Source organism: Metopolophium dirhodum, chromosome 3 (genome assembly GCF_019925205.1).
Source record: "Metopolophium dirhodum isolate CAU chromosome 3, ASM1992520v1, whole genome shotgun sequence".
Lineage (NCBI taxonomy): Eukaryota > Metazoa > Arthropoda > Insecta > Hemiptera > Aphididae > Metopolophium > Metopolophium dirhodum.
Window position 1 is genome coordinate 33,027,366 of NC_083562.1, and position 8,336 is coordinate 33,035,701.

Consider the following 8,336-nt stretch of genomic DNA (forward strand, 5'->3'; position numbering starts at 1 on the left):
TTTACGAGTAATAATATCATTATAATATTATTTATTACTGTGCAGATAGAATATAATATTATTGACAGTACTCTTTGTAGTCCCCCCGACAATAGATTGTCAACGAGATGAATTTATTAAAACAGACCAAAATATATTTTTTTTTTTCATACACATAATATTATTATGCATTATATATTAATTTCCCGCTAGTTCTTTTCTCTAATTAATTTTTAAAAAAAAATAGTTTTTGGGAAGAAAAAAAGTAGTAATGATTAATGAAGTTGAAGTATACGCATTTTATTTTTGCTACCCATCCCAAATTTTCTTTTTCGATTATGTCACTGTAAATAACATTACTATTTATAGTTGTTTTTTCTATTAGAAAAAAATCGAAATTGAAATTTTTCAAAACAATATATAGAACTATAATAATATTATGTACGCAGGTGAATTTCACTAAGAACATAATATCAAAGATACAAATTATTAATATTATTGAAATTCTAGTTTATACATTTATTCGTACATACCTATTACGGATATTACATATTTTAAATTCAAACCAAAAGAAAAAAACGAATTTAAAATACTACTATTGTGGATCAAATCCATAATATATATATTTATATTATACGTATTTTTTGCGGTGTCGTCGTTGTAGTTTGCAATAGGTAGTACGACCGTTGACTTCATAAAAGTCATAGGACACATCTGCTGAATATATTATTATTATATTGTACGTATATACAAATGACGAAACATTATTTTATTTGTTCCAAATAGCTTTATTTTTTGGTTTTTTGCACTCGGCATAAATTCACAAAAAACGGATTTCGGTAAATTAGTTTTTTTTTAATGTTTACCTATATATTATATCATAATATATTTTGTATTTTTCTTCTTAAACCAAAATTACTTGCCGTGCAGAAAATATAAAGTGATTTATTCAATAATACAATATAATCAATAAAATAATTTAAATTTGTTCTTGACTAGTTGCAGGTTATATGTGCGCAAATTTTACATAATTTTAAGCCGATTAATAACTATACGAACAGTATATAGGTGATTTAATACAAGAAGTCATTTTCTTTTGATAATAAACTATTGAAAATAACACTCAGTTACAATTTTTATTCTCCAACTTGAGACACGTAGTAAGAATTTTTTTCTCGACATCGGCTTTAGTATAATGTAATTATTAATCGCCAATACACAGAAATGATTTAATTTACAAATCCGTTTCGAAAATTGTAAATGCATTTTTTCACTCTTCTAAGTACTGCATTACCTTAGAGGACGTGAAGTTTGTAACCCTGCAGAGAGACGGGGTTATTGTTACGTATTTTTTCGTTTTCTTTTTATTATTTACGAATATATTATATTATATATTTGGGAAAATGAAAACAACTTACGTAGATTTCAACTTGTACTTACTTATAGGGCATAATTGGTAGAGGGGATGAATTTTCTATAGACAACATGGGTATTCGACATTCGTCTTTATATTTTCAGCTGTATTATGAAAACAAATATAAACCACTTCTCAGCCACCTCGGCCGTAATCTAGTACCTGTATTGTACGCGTACAATATACATTCAACGTAAATCGGTTTACATATTTTGAACTTTTATTTGGCAACATATTTTTATTGGTAGCTTTCTTTTATATTATCTATTATTGTTCAAATACCAAATTCTACGTGTATACATAATAAGTGTATTGTATCTATTCGTATAACAATACATACTCGTAACACGTGTTACACGATACTATATATGTATGGAATTAGTATAGGTACCATGCGGTCCATTATATTATCAAAATTATTTTCATCCTCCAATATATAATAAAAGGTATACATTTAAATTCTAAGAAACTAGAATTGAGAGTTTAGAATATTTCATACTATTTTTGACGGTAAAATCATGAGTTTATTTTATTTTTTTAGTTTTTTAATACATATTTGATAAATGACTTAATGGCATGCTTGCATGTCCGCACATAAATTATGACTAAGAAAACAGTAATTTAAAATTACATACCTATATTTCTTGTGGTTTTTTTTTTTAATAGTCCTATAAAATATTGCACACAGCGTTGTGGAAAAAAGGTATACTTAATACTTAAACTAAAATAAGGTTAAAAGGCCAAACTCTCAACTTTAATTATATTGTTACTAAAAATATTGTATAAATATGTATATGTGTTACGCATTATTATAATTTTTATCGGGTCAGTATAATTTATAATAAAATATACAAACATGAAGTATATACGTCATAATCATATTATATATACAAATATACAATATAAATACATATTAAATAATATATTATTAACTTTTAATAATAATAGTAATTTTAAAATATTATTTAAATACGCTTTAAAAAATATCACGATATCGCACCCATAGCCTAATAAACTTTATTCTTCAAATTTAAATTAAATATGTCAACTTCTGAAACTTCTTGATTACAAAACGAATACAATCAATCAATCTTTACTAAACAAATATTTTATAATTTTTGGAGATTTAACAATAATTGAGGTGAACGGAAGTCTAATGACATTTAAAATGTTGTAGTTTCTACCATAGGGCTGATTTTCTCAGAAAGGGTTATTTACAATTTAACAGGTTAGCTTACTTCACAATGTGCAGTTGTATTGTTTAGAAAATAGGGTTGGTCATCGATTGAATGTGTTTATTACAAGGTAGCGACATTCCGGTCGGGAATATTGCAGTACACACTTGAGTCCACGGGATTTGCTAAGTCCCCTCGACTTAATATGTTTATTCACTAAAACCGAACGAGTTACTAAGCTCAGCTGTATATAATTAAACGAAGGGTCGGAGTAAATAACGGTAAAGTGCCAAAATGTAAGATCAGAAATAATTAATGAACAGATAAGTACACATAGACTATAGTGTTCTAAATAAGTAATACAATAATATATTGTATGATAAGAGTGTTTGAAAAATATATTGGACTTAATTACTTAAATGTTATTATTCAGGGGATTAATTTTTTTAAATAAACAAATTTTAAAATTTAATAGACTTAACTGCCACAGCGTAACCCCAAAAACACAGTATCACCGTTGTATCCCCATGGCAAATCATTATATTTAAATTTGAATTTTTTACAGTAATAAGTTTAGAATTTCCAAATTTTCAAATTGTTTTCATGCAATTAACTTTATTTAATTGTCAAGGTAAAATTATCTTGATAATAGTTTTTAAACAGTTTTAAAAATAAAATAATATTAAAATTGAGTGAAAATCGACCAAGTTAAAGCAAATAAATTGTTGACTTAATATAAATAATAGTTATGTTATCAAAACACGAATCACATGACTAAATCAATCTGGTAGATTTTTTTTATGATTTAAGTTTTATTTTAGAATTTGAGCTGAGCGATTAATGTATTGATTTTACAATGATGCGTGTTTGTTATTTATTATGTTTCTTTTTGTGTGTCTGTCCTCGTTTGCGACAGTACAACTGTATCAGCTTCTTCAACATATATTCTTCGATGAAAAAGTAAATCTAGTTGGTGCATTTATGAGGTCAAAATTTAAAATTCCGCAAAATTGGGTTTCAACAAAATCGATTTTGGTTTTTGGTGTAACTCTGAAACAAATGACCGTATACATGAAAACATTTTCTTTTCTTTTGAACTGTTTACGGACATTTTTAGTTTTATTTTCTATGAACGTTTATACAATTTTATATCCATACCTAACCTATAAATACACTTAACGTTCTTAAAAGCATTGATACAACCCCCATATCCTAAATAAACTATTTAATAACAGGGATAAAATATATCGAAGGATGATGACATATAGGTGCTGAGCAGCTGAGCTACAGAAGACAAATATGTATAAAATCACAAAAATTCGCTTTAAACTCCCGGGATAACTGATAGTTAATTCAAATAGATCTCATTTTAGAATATTCCTTAACGATGAATCAATAACTTGCTATGTACATGCAAATCTACTAGGCAGACATCCAATGCTTAGTAGATACATTGGTCTTTCCCCGAAAATACCACCAGAAAACAGAAAACAGCCATTACTCACTTTAGGATAAGTCACACCCATATTACCCACCAACACTTCATGAAGAGAGTAAAACTACCAATCTGTACCAGCTGTGGCACCCTATTAACCGTATAACATATCCTCACAAAATGTAGGTGTTTCGAAAACGAAATTAGAGAATCGCTCCTGTCATTTCACTTTTCCGAAAAGAGCCACTCTGGAATTCCAACTCAATTCAAAACTGCTCAACAAAATCTAAAAATGATCTAACAATAATAATTTATTTCGTACAATTACCATTTATGTCACGAATTATTTTTTTAACATAAATAAATAAATACCTATGCATATTTGTTCATTTTTTCTGGGTTTATGTTGGGTTATACAGCTAGTAGACTATGTTGATAAATCACTATGTAATAGAAGCGCTATATTTTTCCTCTTTGTGGATTACGTTTTACTACGTGGTATCGATAAATATGATGTTTATACATCGTGTAATATAATCGGTAACATCTTGCAGTTATCCTTACTTGGTATAAACCATAGACATCGTGGTATCGTATAGTGACTACCATAAATCCAAACCTTTACCCTGGCGATCGCACAAGAAACGTAAAAAAATAAATCTTTTTCTCAGCGTCTAGTCCCATACGTAGTCGTTGTTTCTCATTGATTATTATTATTATTATTATTATTATAATAGCGCATTAGCAGACAAGTTTGGACAAAGTTCGTTGAATCATGTCGGCCGTTAATCGCAAAACTATATATTATACGGAAAACGCCCATTGTTTACGCTCCAAAGGATAAAATGCACACAGGTCATGGCCCGTAAGTTCTTCGCCGGAACACCTCGTGAAATATTATGAAATCGATTTGGAAAGAACGAGCAAGAGGCGGCAATAATGAAAGAGATAGCTCGTGTTAGAGAGTGAGAGTGTAGAAGAGTAAATAAAAGTGTTTTGATTCATTATGCGTTGATAACCGATTACATTATATTATTACTTTAATAACATCACTAGAATCTATAATACACCCGTACGCCATAAAAAAACCTTGCAATAATGTATATTCATAATATAATTAGACACCTATTTTCAATATCGATAATTTTCAATTGACGTCAAACAGATGACATATTTTACTATTCCGGTGGTTATACCTAACCACAGTACATTTGGGTACAACTCGTATTGTAAGCTACATAACGCAACAAGAAAATTATTGTCAACGATTAATTATAAACAGTTCTCTAACGAGGTAAATATATAAATTGATTTCAGTGAAACACTATACAATCAATTATCCGCTACTAAAATGAACATCAGAATACACTACCGTCTACTATACAAAATTACAAGCTATTTAGGTATACCTCTGTAGGACACTCTGATTTATGATTTATGACTTTATCAATATAATACAAGTACTGTTCTATAATAATTAGAAGACATACAAGTCATGATGGTATTGAACAAAATCGACGGTTGCACAGAATCAACCGATCGAATATTTATGGAGACATAATTATTAAGTTGTATGATTATGGAGTAGTAGATAATGCTCCTTGAGCACTACTAGATTGTATTAGAAGCTGCGTGGAAAATATCCGATTCAACATTAACTATTAAGTGCATTTAGTTATATAGGATTTAATTGTTCATTAATACGAAGGAAGACGGATCAGTTTTATTCTGAAAATAGATCTTGGTAGGATAAGCGGCTTAAAGCTTGCGAAACGTCTGGGAAGGTGCCATTGCAAAATATTTATTTATTAAATGCATTGAAAGAAAATAATACCAATATACTTAAAAAAAAATAAATAGAAATTACCTACAATACAATTTTATAATGATCAATAAACTGTTATAATAAATTATAATATTAATAATTATGTTATGAACTATAAATAACCTTTCTTACAATAGTAAGTAGCATACAAACCGAGTTCCTACACAATTTTAACTGAATATTGAAAAATAATATACATTTAATACATTATGTAGGCTTATTTTAACTGTAATCTAGTGATAAAGTAACAAATCAATAAAGAATTTTATAATAGTATATTATTATCGTTGATTAATCTCGATAGTCTCAAACTTTCAACTACTCTCAATATAATTAGGTATTACCTAATATTTTGACGGCTCTGAAAGACTAAGCCTTTAGGTCGGCAGTCGTACACTGAACACTTTAGAGCGCATCATTTTATTCGGAATGGAATAAAACTCAAAAGTTTAATTAAATAAATAAGAACGTTTGTGGATTTATCTGATTTAAATGTGGTTTTTGTATGCAAACAGACACTAAAAGCAGCCTAGACTTTCCTTTATTTATAACGATCTAAACATAATATTATTATCTCTACTTTCTCACGAAAACCACTGCATTCGAATGAATGTGTAGGTACCAAGTTTGGATATCATTTACATATTATTATGTATTGACGTTGTTTCCGCATTAAGTTATAAAAGAAAATGGGAACGTTATATTTTTTAATTTGCATTATAATATTATTTAAATAGGGTCAAAGCGAAACGGAATCTAAAGACTTTTATTTAACTTTTTTTGAGTTAAGGTTTCAATATCTGAGGTTATTAGCATGAATAGGTTATTTTTAGTCGGTTATTACTTTGGGAGAGAGTACGGTTTGGAACACGTATAATGTATATATATGTGGAGAGAATTTGTCACTAAAAACCCGGGCGGTCACCAATCTAGGATCTAGTCACACCGACCGATGCTTGACCTCAGAACACATTAGTGACCAGGCCACATTTATTTTATTTTTATTGCCAATATCTCTGGTTGTTTATAATATATATTACTTGGACGAAAATCCTGTTATGGCAATAATATAAGAATATTGGACATTTTATGAATGATAATATATTATATAACAACAAATAAACGAAATTGAGTTTTTCCTAAATAATTATCAAATTATCATATCATTCTATGTCATGTCGTTTACGAATACGTGAAAAATAAAAACAAAACTCAACAATTGTTTATCTCACACGGACAAACATCAAACCTGTCCTCGTGCGTCAACGATGGTTTGTTGAATATATACTATATACACATTTTTAAATAATTGTTCACCTACTGTCGATCCGATGGAAAACAATTTACAGGATACCTACAACGTCGTCGTGGGAGCGGAAATAAAAAGAAACTAGAAGGATATGGGTGGGAAAAGGAAACTTATCGTCGAATTCCAAATGGCCGAGCGTACTCGGTGTATGCGATGTATATAATATTGTAAACGTTAAGGATACGTTTCGGACGATATGGTCGGTGGGGGATACATTGACGTGTGCGAAAACGCGACCGGAGTAACTGTCATTCCGTCTGGATGGCGTGTGAGGGGGGGTGGAACTTTGGCTTGACGGTCACGAGCTTAATTTGAATGTACGGAGAGTATAACAATATGATATATATATATATATATATAATATAGTATATCGTACGCATATTATAGTGTTTCCGCGCGTTCATACAGACCAGAACAATGGGCGAACGACCCGGATCAAGAGATGGGTATAATATGTATATGTACGGGGTAGGTACCACATACCATGATGTGACGAGAGGAAGAGTGGCCCGAACGGGGCGGCGCAGGAATAACGATGACGATGGTGACAACTACGATGATAATGATGACAATGATAATGACGTTAATAATAAAAAAAAAAAAAAAAGGTAGATAGGTATAGTGTAGCACAATCGTCGGCATTCGTCTTCGGTCGCGCCCCGTCGTATACATAATAGTGCTGTCGCACAATGATTTTTTTTTTTTTATAGCTGATATACACATAACCTACTCTCTCCCACTCAAGTTGAATTTTTATTTTTTGTACAAAAGCCGAAATATCAGCGAAAAAAACCCAACAAGTTCTTGGCAATAAAAGTGCTCTCCATAATCGTAAATCACGCGTAAACGTTGCGTGCCTTATATATAATAATATTAAACGTATATACCATGTACAAGTGTATATTAGAATATTTATCGTAGTATAATACATAAAATATTTATACTTAATGCGTATACGGAGTGATCATAATATTAAACAGCTATATATTCATACTCATTATCTTAGTCAATTTTTGTGTAATTAAAAATTAAAAGCTCGAAGTATTAATTATTATAACCAGTACATATTTTTCACAAGAATATCTATTTTTATCATCTTTTCATTTTTATTGATAATGACAATCTATTATACTTAATTATTTTTAGTCTACATATAGCAGAATATATACTCTTTAAAAATGTAGATGTACAGAATGTTG